The sequence below is a fragment of the Sapajus apella genome, unplaced genomic scaffold (genome assembly GCF_009761245.1).
Source record: "Sapajus apella isolate SASKATOON/1434 unplaced genomic scaffold, GSC_monkey_1.0 scaffold47, whole genome shotgun sequence".
In the NCBI taxonomy this organism is placed as follows: domain Eukaryota; kingdom Metazoa; phylum Chordata; class Mammalia; order Primates; family Cebidae; genus Sapajus; species Sapajus apella.
In genome coordinates this window covers 5,230,623-5,257,861 of record NW_022436987.1, presented here as the reverse complement: position 1 = coordinate 5,257,861, position 27,239 = coordinate 5,230,623, and the positions used below count along the sequence as shown (strand labels likewise).

At 39.1% G+C, this 27,239-nt stretch overlaps 1 protein-coding gene and 1 pseudogene across 3 annotated transcripts in view; both read left to right on the top strand.

Moving 5' to 3' along the window:
* Positions 1-27,239, top strand: part of SBF2 (SET binding factor 2) — a 479,501-nt gene that overhangs the window by 347,772 nt on the left and 104,490 nt on the right. The gene's annotated exons all lie outside the window — the stretch shown is intronic.
* Positions 20,588-24,488, top strand: LOC116525246 (annotated as a pseudogene). The gene has a single exon (XR_004257633.1). The product of XR_004257633.1 is annotated as a replication protein A 32 kDa subunit pseudogene (transcript).

The following is a 27,239-nucleotide window of genomic DNA, read 5'->3' as shown; positions in this document are numbered from 1 at the left end:
CAGTAAATATTTATTGAATGAATGAATGACATCATTGAAGCCAGAAATTAGAATTTAGCTTCACTGATAATTTCTGTTAACCTTCTGAGAATTTTCTGGAATGTTCAAAGTTATTTTTTAAAATTCTGTCACTTATTACAGTTCTCTTATCTATGCTTTTTATAAATAGATTCGTTCTTATGGCAGACAAAATCAGCAAACCTCTTTTCCCATGAAGGACTTGTAAAGAATTAGATAACCGGGCCGGGCGCAGTGGCTCACGGCTGTAATCCCAGCACTTTGGGAGGCCGAGGCGGGTGGATCACGAGGTCAAGAGATTGAGACCATCCTGGTCAACATGGTGAAACCCTGTCTCTACTAAAAATACAAAAAATTAGTTGGGCATGGTGGCACGTGCCTGTAATCCCAGCTACTCATGAAGCTGAGGCAGGAGAATTGCCTGAACCCAGGAGGCGGAGGTTGTGGTGAGCCAAGATCGTGCCATTGCACTCCAGCCTGGGTAACAAGAGTGAAACTCCATCTCAAAAAAAAAAAAAAAAAGAATTAGATAACCAAAAAATTAAAAAAAAACAAAAACACAAAAAAACAAGAATTAGATAACCAGCCCTACTTGGAATAATGTATTTAATGCATCCTTCTGAAATATGCAATAATAAACAATAAATCTGTGATAGCAGCCGGCTTACTATTCAGTCACATGCACAGTCAGCTTCAGGAGACAATAAGTTAGTAAGTTTGGTAATTGCCATGCTGTTTCTCTGTGTTAAAAAATTAATCGTACATACTTATGTTTTAGTGGTAGGCTTGGATTTGATGTTTTGTGGTTGGCATGGTTTGTTGTTGTATGAGTTTGTTTTGGATTGTTTTGGTTTAGGGGTGAATTAGTCAAGGTCCAGTCAGGAGCCCAAAACCATACCAGTAATTTGAAAAGAGAAATTTTATTTATTTATTTTGAGACAGAGTTTTTGCTCTTGTTGCAAAGCAACTCTCCTGCCTCAGCCTCCCAAGTAGCTGGGACTACAGGTGTGTGCCACCACACCTAGCTAATTTTTTTTTTTTTTTTTTTTGTATTTTTAGTAGAGATAGAGTTTCACTGTGTTAGCCAGGATGGTCTCGATCTCCTGACCTCGTGATCCACCCGCCTTGGCCTTCCAAAGTGCTGGGATCACAGGAATTTCACCATGTTGGCCAGGTTGGTCTTGATCTCCTGACCTTGTGATCTGCTTGTCTTGGCCTTCCAAAGTGCTGGGATTATAGGCATGAGCCACCATGCCCAGACATTTTTTGTATTTTTTTGTAGAGACAGAGTTTTCCATGTCATCCAGGCTGGTCTTAAATTCCTAGACTCATGCTATCTGTCCACCTTGGCCTCCCAAAGTGCTGGGATTACAGAACTGTGCTACCACGCCTGACCAGAAATTTTAATATAAGGAGTTATTAAGTAGTAACAGGGTATTAACTACTAAGAGGCAGAGGGAATTCTAAAGAATACGGGAATACAATATAGGGAGCAGCTACTACCTCTAGGGCTCAGGTATAGTACCTAATGAAGTAGCAAACTTGGAACAGAGCCCCTCCCCAGATCTAGGCTGATTCAGATCATGTGGGAGAGGTGTTATTATGGCCACTGGATTGCATAGAATTTCACCAGACCAGGACTAGCACGCAGCAAACTGCCTGCTGGAGTGCTGAAAAGACTTGCCAGGAAGCCACCCACTAGAATGGCCTTGAAACTTCTAGGGTGCCAGTGAAACTTGATGGGAAGCTACCAGCTGGGGTGCCACTGAAACTTTATAGATAGTGAGCACTGCCACTGTGTTCCCAGACACCATCAGCAGGTACCTACCACAGGAAGCAAGATGGAGAAAGTACACCAGAACCAGGAAGAGAATCCACTTCCTACTTCAGTGTTCCTTCAGCACCTTTACTGGCAAACCTTAATATTCTGCAAAGGGAAAATGTTTATAAGGGCCAGTTCCAGTATCACAAAGCAAGATAAAGAAAGATAGATTTGGAAAAAGTACTGCATTGATAACAGAGTGATTAGATAAGGTAGATCACACTGATTCTTAGATATTTTTAAATCTGTATCTTTTGGAAAATTATTTCTAGTGCATATTGGATTTGTTAATTCAGGCAGTAGATGTAAATTGCATTATCCTTGCACAAATCGCAGATTAGCCATCTTCATACCGTTCAGCCAGTATAAACTCCTGGGTCTTGCCAGCATTGCTTCAGACAATGGACTCAGCTGCTTGTCTTGATTAAATTTACTTTTAAAATACTTTAAACAGCATATATTAATTTTTTTCAGTGGAACAAAAGTTTATTGAGTATCTCAATATAAAAAGCTGCTATAACAGGCAACATCATGGGCAGCAACATTAATAAAACATTGACATGGTCCTTAGGAATTTATATTAATAGTCTTTGTAATACTGCAGATAATTTTTAAAAATCAAACTGGTCCACAATGCCACCAACCAGATGGACATTATCTTAAGTAAAAGAGATATGTGTATATATGTATAAAATCCAGATAGTACAGAAAGGAACAAAATGCAAAGTAAAAGTTCCCTTTCCCACCTTCACCCCATTTCTTCTGAACCATTGGTTTCCTTTCTGGGGAAAAGGGGTGGGAGTGAGGGTGAGGGGCCAAGGAAGGGTCATGCATTATTGCCAGAATATTCAGATAAAAATTATCTTTTTAGTGGGGCAGATCACTTGAGGTCAGGAGATCGAGACCAGCCTGGCCAACATGGTGAAACACCCCATCTCTACTAAAAATACAAAAATTAGCTAGGCATGGTGGAGTGTGCCTGTAGGCCCAACTACTTAGGAGGCTGAGACAGGAGAATTGCTTGAACCCAGGAGGCAGAGTTTGCAGTGAGCCAAGATTACCACTGCACTCCAGCCTGGGTGACCAAATGAGACTCTGTCTCAAAAATAAAAATAATTTTTAAAAAAATTATCTTTTCTTAACAAAAAGCATCAAACCATTTACACTGTTACATACCTTGATTTTTTCCCTTAGTAGTACATCTTGATGATCCTCTCATAATAGCATATATACCTAATATTTTTAATTATTTCATTTATAATTCTAATGAAAAGATGGTGTATATGTACCTGCTGTTATTATATAAGCAGGATATTTTGTTAGCCCAGATGAAAGGTTATGTTTATCTTTTAGAATTTTACTTAGTGTCAAAGTGATCAAGATTTCCCACTTGTAACATCGCCTATCTTCTAACCTTCGGGATTTGTCATCCAACAGCCACCACAAATTATTTTTTCCCCTAGATTGTAAGCCTACAGTTCCTTCTTACTTCTTTCCACTTTTACTAAATTACATGTAGTTCATTAACTCTTATGGAAGCCTTCTTTGAAGGTGGTACCTTAACAGCCGGGTTTAAATTCTTAGGATTACTTTTACTGTAAAAATAATGTAACCTTTTATACTTATGTTTATTGTTTATATGGTACTTTCATTTTCTCTTTCAGTTTATTACATATGCCAAGCCCTGTGTTTACGTCTGTTGCAGAGTAATCACAGATTAGTAACACATAATCCTTACCCTCAAGACACTTACTGTCTAATGGCCTTTCATATCCATTGATCAGCTGTTGACAGTAGAGGAATCATTTCAAAGTTAATGAATAATAACATTGCGTTCTTCATTGTTTTACTTATGCTCTTTTTATTTAAAGATTATGTTTGTTAAATTAAGAGCCAGAGTTTATGCTGAGAATATGTAAAGCAGGGGTTCCTGTCTAAAGGTTACTTTTTTAGAAGGAAAATAGCAAGAAAGTAAAACCCAATGGAGCAGAAATAGAACCACAATGGGATACTTTTGTATTATTTTTTCCCAACAGTAGCAGTGAGTAACAATGAAAGTCATGGCCCCTTCACCACAAGGCACTGTTTAACTTTTTTTTGAGATAGGATTTCACTCTTTTCGCCCAGGCAGGAGTGCAGTGGTATAATATTGGCTCACTGCAGCCTCTGCCTCCCAGGTTCAAGCTGTTGTCCTGCCTCAGCCTCCTGAGTAACTGGGATTACAGGCGCCCGCCACCATGCCTGGCTAATTTTTATATTTTTAGTAGAGATGGGGTTTCACCATGTTGACCAGGCTGGTCTCGAACTCCTGAACTCAGGTGAGTCACCCCTCTTCACCTCTCAAAGTGCTGGGATTACAGGTGTGAGCCACCATGCCTGACTGCCACCATTTAATTTAATGCCTTATCTCCAGTGACCCATGCACCTCAAGGTCACCCTGTTGTTACAGTTCTTAATAACCAAGGTATTCTGGGGGGTTTTCTGGAATCAGTCAAAATATGGCATATCCCTCCCATTACTTCTTTGAGGCATATCTGTTGGTTATTGATACTCAAAATGACTCCCAGGAGAGCTAACACTTTGTCCTTTGGTACCCATTATAGCCTATGTTTACCCTGGGAGGAAAAATAAATACTCTATTCACCTTTAAATGCCATCACCCTAAAGTGAAGCCTTTCCAGATTCTAAAGATCTCCCACATGTACATGGCATTTCAGGAAGTTTTATTGATTGAGTTAGGTCTCACTTCAGAATAAGAGCATTATTTAGAGACCCATTCTCAGTATAAACGTGTTTTTTCTTCACAGTTCTTTATTCAACATGTAAAAGTTTATTTTCTAGTATCTAGCCATTCAAAATACTGTATTTATTTGTTTGAAGAAACGTATTGAAGTATAGTTTATGTATCATAAAATTCACCCATTTTAAGTGTGTATTTTAGTAGTTTTAGTGTTTTACAGAGTGGTAGAACCATCACCACAGTATAATTATAGAACATTTCTCAAAAACAAAAATAAGTAAGTAAATACATAAACAGGCAGGAGTGATGGCTTATGCCTGTAATCCAGGCACTTTGGGAGGCCGAGGTGGTAGATCACCTGAGGTCAGGAGTTTGAGTCCAGCCTGGCCAACATGATGAAACCCCTATCTCTACTAAAAATACAAAAATTAGCTGGGCTTGGTGTCATGCTCCTGGAGCCCCAGCTACTTGGGAGGCCAAGGTAGGAGAATCCTTTGAACTTGGGAGGTAGAGGTTGCGTTGAGCCAAGATGGCACCATTGCACTCCAGCCTGGGCAACAGAGTGATACTCTGTCTCAAAAATAAAAATAGAAATAAATAAATAGATAGAACATTTTTGTCACCCCAAAAAGAAACCTTATGCCCATTCACAGTCATTCCCCATCACCAGGCAACCACTAATCTGCTTACAGTCTCTATAAATTTGTCTTTTCCAGACATTTCATTTAAAGGGAATCATATCATATATGTTCTTTCGTGTGTTGCTTCTCTCACTGAGCATAATGGTTTTGAGGTTCACCCATGTTGTTAGAAGATTTAAGACTGCTAATTATTAAGAATTTTCCACACCTGGAGTGCTTAGGTAACCTGTATTATTTCAAAATGTGTCTAATTCAGTATTTAGTGTATAATTAAACTAATTCTCTTATTAATATATTAGAAAAAAATGTGAGATGTACAACATGACTTCTCAGTCTGAAGAAATATAAATTTACATTTGTACCTGATTTTATAGTTATTTAGTTTCTTTATTGCCGAATTTTAACTTTGGCTTATACATTCTACATAAAGACCCACTAGTTTATCTGGTTGTGAATAAAAATCTTGGACCTAGTTATTATTTCCATTTCAAAATATAAAAACCCATGGCAAGTAAATTCAGGATAGGGTAATAGGAAAGTCTACCTGAAAAAAGTAATCTGTATCATTTGTATAAATCTAACTTACCTCATCAGAGAAGCCGTTAGAAAAGTCACATGTGTCACTTGTGTAAATCTAACTGACTTAATCAGTTAGTGACGTTAAAGCATAGAGAGTTACAGCATTTCCTGAGCTAGCTCCTAAGTGGTGACCTTCCTGCCACCCTCAGACTCTAGCACTAGTTCTTTCCCCAGCCGATACCCCCTAACATGAATAAAGTAAAATCTGCGTTTTTCATGTCAAAGCCTGGTATTTCTTGTGTAAGTCCATTTGCCTAACAGAACACTATAAAGAACGGAGTCCAGAGGAAGGTGATAGGAATAATAAAGAGAGCTAATATTTATTCGACTTTTACCATATATAGTACAAGATGCTACATTTGACTTGCAGTACCTAATCTAACCCTATGGAATTTTATTCCATTTTAAGGTGAAGGAAATATGACTTGGAAAGAATCTGTACTACCTAGCTAGTAAATGTCAGGATAGGACTCACTCAGACACTTTTGTGTCTGATTTCAAAGCTCACGTTCTTTAACTATAATAGAGTTCTTCAAAGGAGTCCCAATTTATGAAGCATACCTCTAGGAACTTTTTAAAATCTTTTTGCTTAGAGATATTGAATTGGCATTACTCCTAATCTCTAATTTCTTCAGCCATTTTTACACATACATCCAGGAAAGATACTTTATTAAGTTTTGGCTTGGAAGGGCAAAGTCAGGATGTTATGGTTTAACTAATTATTATATAGAATTATTTATAAGTTTCAAATATTCATATATTTATTTTTCTTTTCTTTTCTTTTTTTTTTTTTTTTTTTTGAGGTGGGTTTTTAGCTCTGTTGCCCAAGCTGGAGTGCACCATGTCGGCCCACTCAACATCTGCCTCCTGGGCTCAGCAATCCTCCCACCTCAGCCTCCTAAGTAGCAGGACTGCAAGCATGCACCACCACACTCAGCTAATTTTAAAAAGTTTTTTTCTTCTGTAGAAATGACACTTCACTATATTGCCCAGGCTGGTCTCAAACTCCTGGGCTCAAGTGATCCTCCCCCTTGCCCTCCCAAAGTGTTGGGATGATAGGAATGAGCCACCATGCCTGGACATTTCCACATATTTCTAATAGAAAACCCAGTTCTCAGAATTACACTAAATACGCTTTTGTATTTCACTGATAATTCGGAAGTTCCTTGAATACTGACTTTGCCTTAGTAGTTAATATGGATCCTGATTGTTCTATTATAGATATGAGAGTTTGTAGATAATTCTGATGGAATCCAAATAAATCCACTTTCATAGTATTAAGATTGTGCCTACAAGAAAAATCTTATAGAAATATAAAAAATAGATATTTCATGTCATCACTTTTAATGGTAAATGATAAGAGGTTCTTAAAATCTACAAAATAGGAAAAGAATTTTTTTTTTTTCAGACTTCATGATCTGGATACATTGCATTTTCTACCATAGGTCTCAAAGTATTATATTTTTTGCCAAAAAGAAAAAGAAAAAAAGCGGGGAGGGAATGGGTGATGACGGGTCTTTTTTCATCTTTTTTTCCTGCTGTAAACCAAATATTAATCTTAAAAATAAATTAGCAGAAAAATGTTTGAGAGTGAAGACAAGCATTAGTGCTGGCTGAATCCAAATTTGGCCTGGAAAAGATATGAATGTGTTTATTAGAGCACATCCTTCCAGCACAGCAGAATTTTCGAATGGTCAGAGAATTAGTGTCTTGCTTTTTTTTCCTCCCTTCATTTTCTACTTGTTCTTTAAGACAGTTTAACATTCCTTCCTCCTCCTCTTCTCTTTCAACATAACCTCTCCCCTCTTCTCCCATTTTTTCTTTCTAGTTTTGAAAGACTGCTCCTTTATCCCACTGCTCCTGGAAAACCTCTGCTTCTGAGAAACTGTGAATTATTATAATTAGTTTAAAACTAATGTTCTTTATTAAGATGAGTTTATATGTGCTATTTAAGCTAGTGATCGAAGGAAACCAGAGTAATTATTATTCTTGTAGGTGGGAATGAGAAAGAGTGGTGAAGTATGACAAGACACAAATATTACAGGCAAAGAAAACACGTGAATCACTTACTGGGAGTAGTGACTGGAAATGGAGGCAGAAGGAACAGATAGTCTGTGGCTAAACTATGAAGGACCATGTTAAGGAATTTTAATGTTGTATAAACATTAAACAAAGAAGTAAAACAAATATCTTACTTCTGTGCTCCCATGACTTTTTAAAAAAGGTTTAAATAAATCAATACAAGTAAGATTTGAAGGAACATGGTTACTTATAGATTATTTATAAATTTATTTATAAAGTTACTTTAACCACCTTGGTAGAAAAATTTATTTGAGCAGTCTCTGAGTGTCTCCTTTCTGTAAAACTCTGTACTTGGTAGGCATTGTGTGGGTCACAGGAGTGTTGAAACATGGTTTCTGATATGCATTAGTTGATTAGTGGGATAGACAGGCATGAAAATAACTAACAGTAAACAAAATAGGAGGAAACAAAGTGAAATGTTGTACTTAGTAGGAGTATGCCAGTGATTAAGGAGACTAATCTATTGATTTTTTTTTTTTAAATGGCAAGACTTCTCCTTGTAACATTTTGTGTTGGTTCTGGTCATGAGATACACTTAGAGATGAAATAGCTATATATCTTTCCCACTGAGCATACTGCAATTTGCAACTCATTTTCAACAGCTCACTTCAATCATCTGTTGAGTACCTGCTATGTATGATGCAGCAAGGATAGAAATGATCATGATGGTGGTGATAGTTAACATATATTCAGCATTTCCTATGTGCCCATCATTGTGTCTAAGCCTTTGTATGCATTAGACTGTAATCCTCACAACCCTGTAATCTAGATTATCATTATCTCCATTTCACATTTGAGGAAACAGGATACATAAATTTAAGTAATCTGCCAAGATTATACAATAGTAAATAGGAAAAGGAAGAATTCAAACCTAAGGACTTCCCCTTTGTCAATATAGCATACTGGATATTCTGGAACACCACTCCCCCAGTCACCCCCACCATCACTAAAACACTAAAAAGGTAGGATAAAATATAAATATTTTATTAAATGCATAATTAAGCCCAAGAAAGTAAGGTAAATTTTAAGGGTGAAAAAAATGAAGAGAGACAGGAACCTAAGGTGGTATTCTGGTGCTGTAAAAAGTTGCAGCTAACCTGAAAACATCTAGCAATACCTGGAACCAAGAACCTATTTGATACTGGGTGAGGAGATGGAAATTTGTATATATTTGAATATACTATATTCATAAATTCAAGAAACAGTTTCTGTCTGGGCACAGTGGCTCACACCTGTAATCCTAGCACTTTGAGAGGCCAAGGTGGGCGGACCAGCCTGACCAACATGGAGAAACCCCATCTGTACTAACAATACAAAATTAGCCAGGCATGGTGATACATGCCTGTAATCTCAGCTACTCAGGAGACTGAGGCAGAAGAGTCGCTTGAACCCAGGAGGCAGAGGTTGCGGTGAGCCGAGATTACGCCGTTGCACACCAGCCTGGGCAACAAGAGTGAAACTCCATCTCAAAAACAAAAAAAAGAAAAAAGAAATAATTTCTAACTCACAGTAACTTTCTTGCCTGGATTATTAGCTTCTTAATGGTCTCTCTGCTTTCACCTTCGCTTCTTTGCATTTTATTATCAACACGGCTGCCAGAGTAACCCTTTAGAAACAACCTAAATCACATCATGCCTCTGCTCCAAACCCTCCAATTCCTTCTCATTTTATTCAGAGGCACTTTCCTTAATTAACTCCATGATTGTATACCTCAATTCCCTCATGTCTTTACATAAGTGTCACTTTCTCAGTGAGGGCTATCCTGATAACCCCTCTTAAAATTTTATTTATCACTACTCTCTAGCATTCTTACTTCCTCTTCCCTGCATGTGTGTGTGTGCATGTGTGTGTGTGCGTATGTGTGTGTGTGTGTGTGTGTGTGTGTGAGACACCTTATTTTCTGTGTCTTGCGACAAGTGGCAACATGAAGGCAAGAAGTTTTCATTTGTTCACTGATATATTCCATTCTCCTAGATTGTGCCTGGTACGTAATCAGTGCTTAATAATGAATGGAAGAAATTAATGAAATATAACAAAAATCTAGTACAGAAGATTAACAAAGCCAAAAGTTGTTTTTTGAAAACAGTAATAACTAGACTTCACTCTCCAGTGTTTTCTAATTCCAGGACCCATCCCTTTTACCACCATATAGTGCACAGCTTCCTTCTGCCTTCACAAGTCCTACTGAGTGGACAGTAGAGTCAGACTGCCTGGGACTTAATAGCTCTGTGACTTTGAGTCTATCTCTGCCACAGTGTCTTTAACCATGAAAAAGTACCACAATAGTATCTACCCATAGAATTGTTTTGAGGATTAAATGTGGTAGCACATGTAAAGTGCTTACTGCCCAGCACATAAGCAGCCTTCAATAAATGCTCATGACTCCTGCTGACTTTTTTGTTGTTATGGTAATTTGTCCTCTTCCTCTTACTCTTGTGAAGCTTACCACAGTTCCCCGTAAAGTGCTATGAATATGGTAAAAACTAATCAGAAGCCCTGTAGGTGGACATACTTGTTGTCTGGCACGAGAATCAGCACTCAAACCAACTGTCCAGTTAACTCTTATCCACTCTATGCTAAGTTTTTATAGTAATGACAGATCAATAATGGGAGAGGTATAAGAATGAACGTAATTTGTATATTGCTCTTAGGTCAAGAGAACTTTGGGATAACTCTACAGTTATCCCAAATCCTTTCTCACTGTTTTCTTGCAAAGTAAATAATCAGTTGATTTTTTTTTTTTTTTTTTTGAGATGGAGTCTCACTTTGTCGCCCAGGCTGGAGTGCAGTGGTGAGATCTTGGCTCACTGCAACCTCCACCTCCTGGGTTCAAGCGATTCTCCTGCCTCAGCCTCCCGAGTAGCTGGGATTACAGGCGCACGCCACCACACCCAGCTGATTTTTTTTTATCTTTAATAGAGACAGGGTTCCACCATGGTCAGGCTGGTCTTAAAGTCCTGACCTCGTGATCCATCAGACTTGGCCTCCCAAAGTGCTGGGATTACAGGCATGAGCCACTGCACCCAGCTGATGAGTTGATTTTTAATGGCACTACATAATCTACTAAAGATTGCTCAGATTAGCAACTAAAACTTCTATTCCAAAATAGGTTCTGCTACTTCACCTAATCTAATCTTCATGTGATTCTCTTGTGCTGTCTCATTCTTTAGCTTTTCTTCCTTTTGTAATTCCCTAGATTTTTTCCCAGGTTTCTCCAAAACCTCTACTCTTTTTTCTTCTCTCTTCTTCCAACAGAGCTCTGTAATCATCTCTCTGTAGAAGCCTCTTGATTTATATTTTTAGCTGCACTTACCTTTCAAATTAAAATTATGCAATTCTCATTGTTTTCCGGACAGATAAACACAGAAGTCCAAGCTACTGGTAGCCTGTAGTTATTTTGTTTTTAGTTTTATTAATAATAATTGGGAAATTTTTAAAAAGTAGATTTCTGCCTTTTTTTTTTTTTTTTTTTGAGACAGAGTCTCGCTCTGGAGTGCAATGGCACAATCTCAGCTTACTGCAACCTCCGCCTTCCAGGTTCAAGTGATTCTCCTGCCTCAGCCTCCTGAGTGGCTGGTATTACAGGCGCCTGCCATCATGCCTGGCTAATTTTTGTATTTTTAGTAGAGACAGGGTTTCACCATGTTGGCCAGGCTGGTCTCAAACTCCTGACTTCAAGTGATCCACCCACCCCAGCCTCCCAAAGTGCTGGGATTACAGGCATGAGCCACTGCACCCGGCCCCTTCTTATAAAAAGCAAAAAACCTGGCAACACTATGTGCACATTTTTTTTTTTTTTTTGCTGACAACAAATGACTGAAACTAAATAGCAGATGTGTTCTTTAAACATGGAACAGGCACTTTCTAGTTCTGTACAATTTCCACTTTAGCCATTTATATTACTTTTCTGGCATCTTTAAGCATTTGAAGTTGCAATTCTGTTGAAGAGAACAAGAAGGATAGATAGCAGGCTTGACTACACCTTTCAGATTCCTTTTGCCCCAAAGCGTCAAATGTTTAGTGATGGCCCACTTCTAAACAGTATATTGGCCATAATGCCTTTCGGGAGTTATTTTGTTTTCTGTTTAAGTAATCAGCATATGGTCTTTCAGTGGAGAGTCAGAGCCTGGAAAGCAGAGTGGTTTATGTCTGCCTGTGAGTGTCTGTGTGGAGGGGATGCACAGGGAGAATCAGCTGGGTGTGGTGGCATGCGCCTGTAATCCCAGCTACTCGGGAGGCTGAGGCAGGAGAATCGCTTGAACCCAGGAGGTGGAGGTTGCAGTGAGCCAAGATCTCACCACTGCACTCCAGCCTGGGCGACAAAGTGAGACTCCATCTCAAAAAAAAAAAAAAAAAAAAAACTGATTATTTATTTTGCAAGAAAACAGTGAGAAAGGGAACATAATTATGATTGAGCCAAGCTCTAATTTATTCTAAAGGAGGATGGAATTTGATTATTTCTATTGGCCCCTCCAAGTAAATTTTCTTTTTTAGAAGATTGTGAACCTCCAACAGACAGATAAAGGGGTAAGGAACAATGCCCTCTCCTCTAATTCTGAGTCAGTAGGAGGTGAAGGCAAAGGTAGTACTGAAGGAGGAGACATCCCATCTCCTACAAAGTTATGCCAGAAGACTGGGGGCAAGGCTACAGAGGTTGTCTTGTGTTAGTCTGTTGCATTTCTGATTCTGTCTCGGCCTTAGTTTCCCAATCATCTTGGATCCTATTACAAGAGGATTTCAGGACCGTCAATTAATTCCTGACATACACATTTAAAAATAAAATTTTCACAAGAGAGTAACTTAATAAAAACATGAAAATTTTATTGAAATTTTTCATCTTCCAGAATAAATGGATTTCTTCCAAAAACATACCTCTTCTTACTTTGCTATCACCATGCATAGAATATAGTATAAAATGTTTGTTCCCACTAAATTGAAAAAGGAACTAGCAAGCTTTAATGTCTACTGTGATTTTTCTCAGAACCAGTAAGATGTCTGCTGTTTCTACCTACTGTCTTATGTATTGTAAAACTAGAAAAAAGTTGTGAAGTATACAGACCTAGACTTGAAAGGGTTTTATTCATGGGCAACATGAGAGTTGGAAGAAAATATTAGACAATATAGGTTTAAATTTTACTAATATTTTAAAATTTTAAAATAATACATTTAAAAGTTTGTGAGCCACTTAAGAGTATTGGCATCGTGTTCAATGATGAGAAGTAATTACACTTTTTTTTTTGGAGGTAAAGTCTTACTCTATCCCCCAGCTCACTGCGCCTCTGCCTCCCGCGTTCAAGCAGTTCTCCTGCCTCAGCCTCCTGAGTAGCTGGGATTACAGGCGCCTACCACCACGCCCAGTTAATTTTTGTATTTTTAGTAGAGATGGGGTTTCGCCATGTTGGCCATGCTGGTCTTGAAGTCCTAACCTCAAGTGATCTGCCTTCCTCAGCCTCCCAAAGTGCTGGGATTACAGGCATGAGCCACCTGGCCATAATTATACTATTTGAATGTCTAGGTCCCAAAAAGCTTTGGTTTATGGATTTACTGCCTTTGATTGTTTCCATGAAGTGTTGAGAATATGTTTACATGATTGAATATTTAAGTTATTTTATTAGGTTTTCCTTTCCCAGAATACTACTTTGAGCAATGGAAGAAGAGTGGCTAATTTTTTATTTAGCCCAGAAAACACATGGAAGAGTCTAAGCAGAAAGTTAGAAATGGCACAAACTACAGTGCCTCCCGTAGGACTTGAGCAGATAGGGACTCTTCTGAGCCAGGTTCTAGTTAGTATGAGTATTTTGTGCACCCACAGCTCTGTGGCAAACGTTTGACTTCTCTTCTCTTATGCTCCAAGAACAATGAAATTTGCAACTGTAGGATAAGGAGCAAGTAAGCCACCAAAACTATTGGAGGAAAGTGCAGTTAAGAGTCAACTTCCAACTGAGAAAAGCAGTGGGAAGGCTAATTGACGTATAGTAGGAATTCCAAATGCCAGCCTACTTTCCTTTTGTTTCTTTTACATATATTGAACATACATAAAAGATTTTATTTTTAAAAGCTAAAACCACATTTTTTTTTAAAGTATGAAACCCACTTCCATCTTTAAATGATCAGACTCAAAAACTAAGGTCCGAATTATTGACTCTTCATTCTTCATGTTATGGTATCTAGCATAGAGCATTTCACAAAAAAGTTTGTCCAGTTGAATTGGTGATACAATTATTCAGTACAACAGCCTTGGTCTCCTGATTTCAGATCATGTATTGCTCAATATGGGCTCTAATCCTTTGGCCTGGACCCATGCCTCTTAACTCTGCTGCACATTAGAATCATCTGGAGTGCTTTTAAAGCCAACAGATGCAAAGCCCCCATCAAAGAGCAGTTGAAAACAGAACCCCTGGGGCTGAAGCCATCAGTGTCTTAAAAATTCCAAAAGTATTCAGGGGTCTCAGAAACCCTAAGTGTCTGTCATTCACTTTTGTGTAAATGCTGAGGATGTCTAGTATAGCTTAATGACATACTTCACAGTAGACACTGGTTGTAAAGATAGTACTCTCCAGGCTGGCAGCGGGGAGTACTTGGAGGTTCTAGCCTCCAAAAAAAAAACTTGGGGCCCTTTTTTTTTTTCAGGTCTGTAAGGTTTTCTCCACACAGCAATAGATGGTAGAAATACTGGTACATAGTAAGTACTATGGATCTTAGCTAATATTGCCATTACTGTGTAGATATTTGATGCCGGGTTGTAAAATCCAGATATGATCAATAGGGAGCTTTGGGGGTTTTTGTGGTTTTTTTGTTTGTTTGTTTTGTTCATTTTTTTAAGATGGAATCATGCTCTGTTGCCCATGCTGGAGTGCAGAGGCTCACTGCAACCTCTGCCTCCCAAGTTCAAGCAATCCTCGTACCTCAGCTTCCCTAGTAGCTGTAACTACAGGAGTGTGCCACCACACCCGGCTAGTTTCTGTATTTTTTGTAGAGACAGGTTTCACCATGTTGCCCAGGCTAATAGGGAGCTAATTTTAGGTGCTTGGGCAAGGGAAGCATTGTGAATTAAACAATCTCTTATTAACTTTGTAATGAAGCTTAAAAGAAATATTGATTAGTGCAAGAGAAGATATGTTTAAGCACTGTATTAGAAGTTTCACAAAAACAGAACTGTATGGAAGTGCAAGCCAGGGGTTCAACACTAAATTACATTTAGATATCTGCTGAAGTTACATAATTGTATAACTTCTGTGATTTAGGATATTGTGTTACCATTAACAATTCATCTTCCTCACAATTCATCTTCCTTGTGGTAACAATCAAAATTTTACTGGCTTCATCCTGATCTTGTAAATTTGTAGGAAATTTTCTAAAAATATCAAAAGTACAAATTCAAAGTTCTCTAGGTTAAAAAATTATGAAGAGGTCTGTTTTCACTCAAGCAAGCCCTAGAACACTTTTTCTGAAATGTTGTCTGGCTACCGCTTGCATTTTTTGCTGTTTTTCAAGTTAAGGTGATATTTGTATTTGTCTGGAATTTTTGTCTCTTTACTAAGTAACTGATTTTTGAATTGCATATTTGATAACCTGACTCATTATGTTGTGTAAAGATCTGTGATGTAACAAGGAGAGCCATGGAAAAACAGCAGATTTGTGCTTTACTGTTTTTAAACACGCAGCCTCACTCTGTCACCCAGGCTGAAGTGCAGTGGCATCATCATGGCTCACTGCAGCCTCAAACTCCTGGGCTCAAGGGATCCTCCCACCTCAGCCTCTTGAGTAGCTGGCATCACAGGTGTGCACTACCATGCCCAGCCTATTTATTTATTTGTTTGTTTATTTTTAGAGACAGGGTCTTGCTATGTTGCCCAGGCTTTTATTGTTTACAAAATCAAGTGTATTTGTGTAACTGGGAGAGATGGGGAGACTTGTAGAGGCTCTACTTGACCAAAGCTAAAATCTGTTCTCTTTTCCATCTGAGAAGGCTGACTGAAGCTGATATGACTTCTAGGAAGTGACTTGAGGTTGATCCTCTGGGCATCCTCCATGCCAAAGTGTTATCATGAGAAATCAGTCCAACGGGAGTGAGATTTGAATCCTCTAGAAGGATTAAGGCAGGGGAAAAGTATCTGGACAGTATCCCCTTATATGGAATTAATAAACTAAGTTTTTACAGTATAACTCGCCGTAGTTATGAGAGACAAGATGCTGTGTAACAATTAACAGTTACTCATTCTTCCTAAAACAACTGTATTATCAGTTTCATTGGCTTTCTAGTGTTTTAAACCTTGTATGTGATATTAAATTTTAGAATCACTGTCCCATCCCCCAGCAGAGTGCTAAACACATCTTTGGAACTCTGAAAAATGTTCATAGTTATAATTTATCCTTAGGTACCAGCGTCGTGCCAAGAGCTTTCTGTCCAAACACAAATCTTACCTTATTTAATCATTCATTTAGTTCATTTAAATATTTTATCTGTCACCCCGTTTTTCTTGTTGGACTTGAAAAAATGAGATTCTATATCCAAAAATGCCTTAGGAGTGCAAACTATGCTATAAAAAGTCAAAGGGGAAAAAAAGGCAAAGGAGCACTTGTATCTCTGTGATTGGCTTGTATGTAATCTTAAAACTACCATTGACTCCAGATCTTTTTGTTAAGCACTTGGCAAAGTCTTCTATAGGCAGTGAAAAGATTAAGGCATGCATCTCTGGGGCTGAATATAAATAAAGTATAGATTTCCTTTTCCTTCTTAAATTTGAAAAGCATACTTCTTGTGATCCAAGCCATTGATTAAAATGCTGATGGGGCAGAATTTTATAACAGACTGCTTGACACCTCCTTCTAGGATTGCTGCAGCCCATGCAATCATTAGACATGGAAAATATGACAGGAAAAGTAATTTGGAATCAAATCACAAAATGTCTAGAATGTCATATTAAGGAGTTTAGACTAATATTATTCTCTGGTTACTAAGGAGTACATAATACCATACTCTTGAATAGGGTAGTGACCTGATTGTTTCAGAAGCAAACTAGAACACTGAAGAAGATAGGAAGATCAGAGGTTACAGCAGTGGAGGCCACTTAGTAGGCTATATAACAGACAAGTTCTGATGAGGGTACTTAGAAAGAGATCTACATAGAGGCAGAAAAAGTTACAAACCAAATCTACAGGGCCAAACAAATAATGCAAATAAGTTAGCAGGCCACATGAAGAGCACATGTCCCATCTAAGGGGCATCCACTTCTCAGCTTCAGCAGTTGTTGCCATACAGGGATGTAGGAATATTGCTATCCCATCTTTAGGCTTTTCAAAATAAGCAAGAAATTTAGATTATATGTAAAAACCTCTTTATTTTAAAATTTGGCTTCGTTTTTCAAAAATCCTAGACAGCCAAAATAAAACACATACGCAGCCAGATGTAGTTAATAAGATGCCAGCTTTACAATCTGTAGCTTTTAGCTTCTGGTTGTGAATTCTTGTTCTGTGGTATAGTAAGGAAAATGCCTGAACTCGGAGGCTTGAAAGATCTGGATTTGAATCTTGGCTCATCCTGAGATTTTTTTTTTTTTTTTTTTAAGTCTTGACGTTAATGTTTTTATCTCTTACTGCCCAGGCTGGAGAGCAATGGCATGATCTCAGCTCACTGCAACCTCTGCCTCCCAGGTTCCAGAGATTCTTCTGCCTCAGCCTTACCAGTATCTGGGAATACAGTCATGCACTACTACACCTGGCTAATTTTTGTAGTTTTAGTAGAGACAGGGTTTCGCCATGTTGGCCAGGTTAGTCTCAAACTCCTGACCTCAAATGATCCGCCCTCCTCGGCCTCCCAAAGTACTGGGACTACAGATGCTAACCACCATGCCTGGCCTCATCCTGAGATCTTAAATGAATGTTTAACTGTCTGAATTTTTATTTTTCTACTCTAAACTGGTGATAACTAAAGATGAAATTATTCATATAAAGCACCTAACATACTACCTGGCATATAGTAAGTGCACAGAGAGTATTTGTTGAATGAAAGACAGGACATGAATTCAACTATAAATTGAACGTCTACTTCCTCAGTCACTGGATATACATTGACAGATAAAACAGACAGAATCTCTGTGCTCACCGAGCTTAGTCCAGGTCCTCCAGCTGGTAAATGGCAAAACCCATGGTAATGCATGTCAGCATCCTCCACCTTTGGGGTTGGAAGTCACAGGGCATACTTGATTATGTTGTTTTTTAGTGGACCCTAATATTTTCATTTAGGCAAGTGCTTTCTAGCCTGAAGATAGGAATTAGAATACTTTTGGTAAGATACAGCCTAATAATGTAATTGAGAAAAGAATGGAAAATACAAAACTCATGACTCATTGTGAATAACAAAAGCAAAGACACTATTAACTATGTGTCCCTAAAAAGACCTTTATAAATAGATTATTATTCTAGTTTAATTTTGCTTAGATGGCACTGTTTCCTTTGTATTAGCCAGCATTGTTAGCATTTTTGAGAAGTCATAGGTTTGATGAGGATTTGTGGAGGAGCTGCTGAATTACAGAAGAAATTATTATGGCAGAAAATCAATTATGTGGTGCTATAAATACTTGATTCGGTAACTCAGCAAATTCCCTTTATGTCCAAAGTGCAAGCATTTTGTACCTAACTCAAAAGGTCTGTTTTTAATTTCTTCAGCTTTGCAGTTGTTCCACTTTGCCACTGATAGAGTTTTACATGATAAGAGAGACATAAAGAGAGGTCACTTTCAGAGGGAGTTTTAAGGGTTGGGGAGATGAAAGCATGGGGATGACCCTTAGTGATAGGCACGTTTCAGTGTTGATAGCAGGAGATTACCTGGAAGAAGTCAGAGAAAAATCTGGAATGACTGTGGAGTTAGCTGGTTTTATTATACTCTTGAGTGACATTTCCAGCTAATAAAATTAGAAATAAAATTATAATCTTAGAAGAGAGCCTCTGGGAAATATGTAGTTAACCTTTTGGAATTTTACAAGTATTGTATGAAACTCCGATACCTATATTAAGGTGCTTTAACCTGGCATTTGAATTGATGCTAAGATGTGCAAGACATGGTCTCTGCCCTTAAAGGCTATTAAGAGAGAAACTATATGTACACGAATTTTTAAAAATTATTTAGGTTTAATTAATAGTTTAATGTTTGGTTTTTAAAACCTAATTTTTGGCGTTTTAAAAATATTCATTATCTCTTAATGAGCATACAAAAATAGTAACAACATAGGAACTTATTTAACATAATACTTTCCCTTATAAAATAGAGTATTTTTTTTTTAATCTACCTTAGGCTGGGCGTGGTGGCTCACGCCTGTAATTCCAACACTTTGGGAGGCTGAGGTGGGCTTATCACAAGGTCAGGAGTTTAAGACCAGCCTGGCCAACATAGTGAAACCCCTTCTCTACTAAAAATACAAAAAATTAGCCAGGCGTGGTGGCAGGAGCCTGTAAAAGCAGGAGAATCACTTGAACCCAGGAGGCAGAGGTTGCATTGAGCTGAGATTGCACTATTGCACTCCAGCCTAGGTGACAGAGCAAGACTCTGTCTCATAAATAAATAAATAAATACTCTACATTGATCATCTTTGTTGTCATAGAAATACTAACACTTTTTATTGTCATTGTGGCTGCTATTTTATCTTGTATAAGCCTAAGAAAGGTTCTAGTATAGCATTTCAGCACATTCTAGAGCAAAAAATAGTCCTAAGTGTAATACAAAGTAGAATGAAATAAATGTTAAAGAAGTATAAACAATGTTCTAGACCAGGACAGTGGCTCACACCTGTAATTGTAGCACTTTGGAAGGCCTAGATGGGTGGATTGCTTGAGGTCAGTAGTTTGAAACCAGCCTGGCCAACATGGTGAAACCCTGTCTCTATTAAAAATACAAAAATTCGGTGGCTCAAGCCTGTAATCCCAGCACTTTGGGAGGCCGAGGCGGGTGGATCACGAGGTCAAGAGATCGAGACCATCCTGGTCAACATGGTGAAACCCCGTCTCTACTGAAAATACAAAAAATTAGCTGGGCATGGTGGCGCGTGCCTGTAATCCCAGCAACTCAGTAGGCTGAGGCAGGAGAATTGCCTGAACCCAGGAGACGGAGGTTGCGGTGAGCCGAGATCGCGCCATTGCACTCCAGCCTGGGTAACAAGAGCGAAACTCCGTCTCAAAAAAAAAAAAAAAAATACAAAAATTAACCTGGCATGGTGGTGGGCACTTGTAATCTCAGCTACTCAGGAGGCTGAGGCAGGAGAATTGCTTGAACCAAGGAGGCAGAGGTTGCAGGGAGCCCAGGTCGCCTCACTGCACTCCAGCCTGGGTAACAGAGCAAGACTCCGTCTCAAAAAACAACAGTAACAACAACAAAGTTCTACATAAGATAGCATCATAGGGCAGGGCATGGTGGCTCACGCCTGTAATCCCAACACTTTGGGAGGCCAACGTGGACAGATCACAAAATCAAGAGTTCAAGACTAGCCTGGCCAACATGGTGAAACCCCATCTCTACTAAGAATACAAAAATAAGCCGGGTGTGGTGGTGCGTGCCTATAATCCCAGCTACTGGGGAGGCCGAGGCAGGAGAATCACTGGAACCTGGGAGGCAGAGGTTGCAGTGAGCTGAGAGTACACCACTGCACTCCAGCCTGGGTGACAGAGCAAGACTCCATCTTGGTAAAAAAAAAAAAAAAAAAAAAGATAGTGTTGTAGTCTGCCCAGACTGCACAGACTGGGGGATTTAACAAAAGAAATTTATTTTCTCAAGATCAAGGTTCTAGCCAACTCACTTTCTGGGGAAGGCTCTCTTTCTCAGTTGCAGATGGCTGCCTTATCACTATGTCATGTGGCCTTTCTTCAGTATGTGGGGAGAGGGGGAGAGAGAGCGAAAGAGCAAGCGAGTGAGCAAGAACAAGCCCTCTATCTCAGGATACTAATCCTGTTGGATCAGGGCCACACCCTTATGATCTCATACAATCTTAATTACTTTACTACAAATATGACTACACCAGAGATTAGGGTTTCAACATATGAGTTTGAGGGGGACACAAACATTCAGTTTATAACAGATGGTAAATAAAGAGGGAGCAACCAGGGAGGGCATTTGAAAGAGGTAGTATCTGACTAGGCTCTTGGAGAATGGATTTTAACCATTAGAGATTGTAAGGAGGGATTCCAAGTAGATGAAACAGCTTGACCAATGTCATAACAGGGAGAAAGAAAAGAGTATGTTCAGTACGCAGAGCATTCAGCTAATTCACCTGCGGGATATACCTCTAGGAGTGAATAGTATTCAGGAAGTTGAGAAAGGGAAGATGTAACTAGATTGTTGAATACCTTGTAAAACATCCGTTGCTGGTGTCACCACTCATCTATCTAGCCATATGACCCTTGTGTTTCTTTACTTCTGTTTATCTCAGCATCCCCGTGTATTAGTAGAAAAAAATCTCTGAAGTTTATTCTAACTCAGTGAGTCTACACTTAATAACAAGTAAGTGATTTAAGTTTAATGAGTGTTATGTGTTTGTGTGTGCCTGCATACTTTCATATTTGTGTCTCACACCAGCAGATGTGCAGTTTCTGCAAATGTTTGATAATAGGTAGAAAAATCTATTTTGGCTTTCTAAGTTGGATTTCAATTTCTCCCACCCCTCCACGAATTGGGAACCTTATTCAGCATATTTTAAGCACCCAACCTGGACCTTGCAGGGAGGATAGATTAGGCAAATACAGAAGATATATGGCTTCCCCTGCCTTGTTCCATACCCTTTTTCTGACTTCACTGGCCCTGTTACTTTCTCCTGCTTTTGACTTGATTTCCCTCATATCTGATCTTTCTACCCTGTTATGGAAACTTAATCCCGAAGCCTTCTTTCATATTCAGTTATAGACAATTGGGTAAAGGTACCCTCAAGCCTGCAGTAACATTTGCTTTTTATTAGGAAGTAGGCCTTAAACTATACAAATGAAACATAAATAGCAAACTTCTAGATGTTAATAAATAGAGAAGCTAGTAGGTAGGAGGAAGGGGGATTTTATGATGTTCCTAAAAGCCTTAGAAGTGGAGCTTGAAAACCATTTCCAGTCCCAGAACCATTTAATGTAACTTTACATCTATTTATTCTTAGCACTGGACCTGTCTTGGTTATTTTTAGCCAGACAATTACTGCTGTTTACTCATTTTCTAGAATTCTAGGCATAATTATTGATTTACCCATAAAAATACTTGGAGAACTTTGACCCAGTCCATATAATTTGATAGATAATTCTTCCTCCTTGGAAATGGTCACTAGGTAAACAGCTTGTCTCTCATTCTAGAGGTTCAGTCTTAATGAATCTTTCCAAAATAAATAAGCTCTAGAATTAAAGTTGAAGAGCTGTTTTCCTCAGAAACAGAGGCATATTTCTCCTCAATAAATAGATGTTCTTATAATCACCTTACAGTGCTTAGTTTTTTTTTTTCAATAATAGATTGGTCTCCTTCTTTCTCTTCATACAGTATTTTTACTTTTTGTACTATTGGCTCATCAAGCTTGATAGGTTAGTCTACTTTTATCAAATGCATATGCAAGTCAAGAGTTGTTATTTTAATAATAAACCTAAACTAGGAGCTTAGGTGACTCATCTGATAATATTCGGTAAGTAAGAGGCTCTTCAAGGCCCAACCCTGTATTTACTTCTTTGTGGCCTCCACTTTGTGTAGGCACCACCTCAGTGAATCACACTGGCGGGCTGTCACTCATTCTCAGAAGACCACAACATCAAAATAAAACCCTTAGAAAGTATAGGCGCTGAAGTAACAGTTACAGTTTAAAGGCACCTACGGTTGACTGTATCATGAAGGCAACCTACAATTTGAGTCTTTATTTGGTCATTGACAAGAGTCTTAAGTTTTTTAGTCAAAACTTCAGTGAAATTTAGAAATTTTGGCCCCAAGATATTGATTTTCTTGTTTATATGAATGCTTTTAAGACTTTGCTGTTTATGATAATTTTTTAGGGGTCTCTGGAAAAGTTGAGTAGACAGAAACTAAGGAAGGAAGAGATGTACTGTCAAACTGTAATTCAATAGTACTGTGATTTCTGCCTTCATGTAGTAAGAAGTGGAAAGTAGTATAAGGAGATTCGAACCTTCCCGGCCTCTTTGCAGAGAATCAAGACTAAGACATGGAACAGTGGATTTGAAAGCTATGGCAGCTCCAACTATGGGGGAGCCAGCGGCTACACACAGTCCCCATGGGACTTTGGATCACCCAGACCTTCTCAGGCCGAAAAGAAACCAAGAGCCTCAGCCTAGCACATTGTACCCTGTACTATATCTCAGCTGCTTTCTGCCACTTTGGTTGATGAAGGGTTCAGAAGTGGGAATGTTGAGATTTCACACGTCACTATTGTGGGGATCATCAGACAGGCAGAGAAAGCTCCAACCAGCATTGTTCACAAAATAGATGACATGACAGCTCCACCCATAGATGTTTGCCATTGGGTTGACACAGATCACGCCAGCAGTGAAAACACTGTGGTTCCTCCAGAAACATGTGAAAGTGGCAGGCCACCTGAGATCTTTTCAGAATAAAAAGAGCCTGGTAGCCTTTAAGATCATGCCCCTGGAGGATATGAATGAGTTCACCGCACGTATTCTAGAAGTGATTAATGCACACATGATACTAAGCAAAGCTAATAGCTAGCCCTCAGCAGGGAGAGCACCTATCAGCAATCTAGGAATGAGTGAAGCAGGGAACTTTGGTGGGAATAGCTTTATGTCAGCAAATGGCCTCACTGTGGCCCAAAACCAGGTGTTGAATTTGATTAAGGCTTGTCCAGGACCTGAAGGGTTGAACTTTCAAGATCTCAAGAACCAGCTGAAACACATGTCTGTATCCTCAATCGAGCAAGCTGTGGCTTTTCTGAGCAATGAGGGGCCTATCTATTCTACTGTGGATGATGATCATTTTAAATCCACAGATGCAGAATAACTGGATCTAACTGGATGCCTGAGATATTTTACAGCTGGACCTAGTTTCACAGTCTCTTGTCTGCAGCTCTGCATATGTTTGGTCAGGTGGCTTCTAGGAAGTAGGTTTCATGTATAAAAGATCTCTACTGACGTCCTTTTGAAACCTACTGCTCTTCTGTTTTGTTTTGTTTGAACTTCAAAGGGAGATGAACAATTGACAGGAATGCAATCTAGGGTGGGATCTCTTGAGGAAGTTACAAATAAGCTTCTTACAACATCAAGATAGATGGAATTGGAACGACGCTACCAGGAGAGTACTTACATAGTGCTCGGGAGTTTCTCTTTTGAAAATATTTCCTGCTGAAAGAAGATGAGCAGAACCACGGCCTTGTAGGCAGAGCCCTAACCAAGTAACCTGCTGGCCTCTGCCTGTTTTTATTTCCCAGTTTGGTTGTGTGGCATTACTTTCTGAATTGCACTTTCCTGCTTGTCATGACTGCTGCTTGTCGTGACGATACGTTTCTGTGAACATGAAGTTATGTGGTGGTGCCTCCAGGGGCAGAGGAAAGGGAGTGTTACTGCGTTTTGTACAAAATAAATACATTCACATGTTTAATAAAACAGTTCTATTGTAGTAACTTGTTAAAAAAAATAGTATAAGGAATATGTTTTAGAGTCACTATTATGTACTTGGCAATAAAAATTCAAGTTAAAAATCACTTAGAATTAGAGCTTCCTAATTGTGCTTTTCCTCTAGATTCTCTTTGTCGTTAGAGTAGTCTCTAAGATAGTAATAACATTATCCAGATTTAATCAGAGGATTTAAACTCTAAAGTTCAGTCACACAAGGAAAGAAATATGCTCTTTCAAGGGGCTTACCTTTGTCTTTTCTTTAAATCCTAATATAGTGCTGACCTACTAAATGAAAGACCTTTGGAGCTAATTGATAGTCAGCTTTCTAGGTATATGCCACCTCACTGCCCATGCAGATCCCTAAAACTGCTCACTGTTCCTCTACCCAGGCAGGTGCTTCTGTTTTCCAGAGTTATCTATGAGTGCCTACGTGGGTTTTCTGCTGTTGTACCGTGACCTTGTGCAGCTATGCTGCTGCCCCCACTATCTCTTGAGCCCCTGACTGCTGCTTCTGTTTACTAAATACATATTAAGTGGATCTTCTCACCTTCACATGGTAGAGCTACCCTGAAATGAAGTTAGCACCATACATCATAATCTTCTTAGCTTTGTTTCCATAATATATCTTCTGAATTGTCAGACTGTGGTGAATGACTATAACCACCATTTGTGGTTGTGAACCAATATTTTTATACTGTACTAATCCATTTCACTTGAAACCTTTGTAACGAACTGCATAGAGCATTTTTAGTAATTGTTTTGAACTCCCTGAGAAAACTCACCAAGTCCTAGAAAGGCAGTTTTTCTTTCACCTCTGATAAAATGGAATCCAAGACTCCTTAGCGTCATAAAAACACATTTTTAGAGTGCCTAATCTGTTATTTTTATCCAGAACAATATTCTGTTCCAACAGCAGAGGACATATGCTGTTTTGAGGAAACATGTAGCCTCTTTGTATTTGTTCCCCCATCTCTGAAATCTCCCAAGCCACTGGGGCTTGGACATTGGCACCAGTAATTGTTAGTTCCTCTTCCATCCTCACTTGTTATACCTTGTTATAAATTTGCAATTCCTTCACTCTATATCTAATTTTAAAACAGTTTGCCTAGAATAATGCCTTTGCTTCAGGAGAAATTATGCCAGTACTAATGAACTAGGAGAAAGAGATAGTGTAGATCATCTACTTTGAGTGGTAAAAGCCCAGGGAACAGCCTCTTTTGAGCTAGATTTCAGTTAATGGCTATATTTACAGGAAAATATCCTAATGGCAGAGGTAAAAGAAAAAGAGATTGAGGCCAAATCAAAGCCTTTCAATATCAGCAAAACTTTACAGTATCACTGTTAATTTTCAATTTCATCTAGGGTTAAAACCTAGACATTTCAAGTTGCAAATCTTATTTTTGTCATTTTCCTGCCATGGTAAGTATAATAAACACAATCAGCTTTTATTTGAGGGTTTTGTAAGACTTTGGGTTCATAAGTTCTCACCTAGGAACAAAGATTCAAGCAGTAAAGATTCAGTAGATTGTGTTGCATCTTACTTCAGCCTACATATTCTGGAAGATTTGGAGTTTAAATTTGTTAGTCTTCTGAAATCTCTATTAAGTATTGGTGATGTAGGAGTTTTCTTCACCCCTTTTTCAGACTTGTGACAGGGGCAAATGTTTATTCTGCCTTCTGTGCTCAGCCCCTTGCAGGTGGGAGCACTTGAGCAAACAAGTGTAATAGGCTCCAGCTGACTGCTCCGGGTGTGGGCAGAGCAAGTTCTGTGCAGGGCCCACAGCCAGAACAGGTGTGAGCAAGCAAATGCAGATCTGGCTGGCCGCTCCAGGCATCAGCAGGAGCAAGCTAAATGCAGCAGTGCCCAGGTGACGGGTGCCTGTGACCTTGAAGCCCCAGAGGGGATGTTACAGTGCTCCTTTAGTTCTGCCATCTGAAGACGGATGTGTGTTAACAGCTCACTTGCCCTCTGCAGGCAAGGGCAAAGGGTGCAACAGCCTTTTTGGGTACCCGCATTTGGTGGGTCCCAAGCTCTTGTCCAGCATGCAAGAAGAAAGAGGTCACACAGTCATTTGAAGGATGGTGAAGGCAGAGAATTTTATTGAGTGGTGGAAATGGCTGTCAGCAGAGAAGGGAGTTGGAGAGGGAATGGGAAGGGCAGGTAGTCTTCTCCAAAATCAGATTGTCTTCTCCCTGAAATCCAGCCGTCTATTCCCCAAAGTCAAGCTGTCTCTTTCCCTGAGTCTGGCCATCTCTCCTCTCTACCAACTGAGTCTGGGGTCTTTATAGGCACAGCATGGGTGTGGGGTGCCCTGTAGGTCATTTTGGAAAAGGCAACATTAGATTGGTAAAAAGAAATTACTCAAAGAACCACTGAGGAGAGAGCGGGCAAACAGGAATAGAAGTTTTCACTTTGGGCTGCAGGTTTCAGGCTACTTTGGCTTGAGGGTGGGGTTTCACCAGGGACCTGCCCTATCTGCCTCAGTATTTGGCTGCCTCCTGCTGCTCTCCTTGGGGGTAAATACTATAGCTATGGCTGCTAGGCAGTGAAGAACTCTGCATGACATAACAGAGATGTTTCTAAGTCACTCAAGAGCTCACATACTGTGTAAGAACAGAATTCTAAGATGTTGAAAGAACTTTTAACACCGGCTTCAAGGTCATTGTAATAGTTATTAACCTATCCACCAACTTAATCTAAACATATTTATTTTTTTTATCTCACTTCACTTGTAAAACAAATTTTGAAAGAATATGCTTCTTTGAAAGG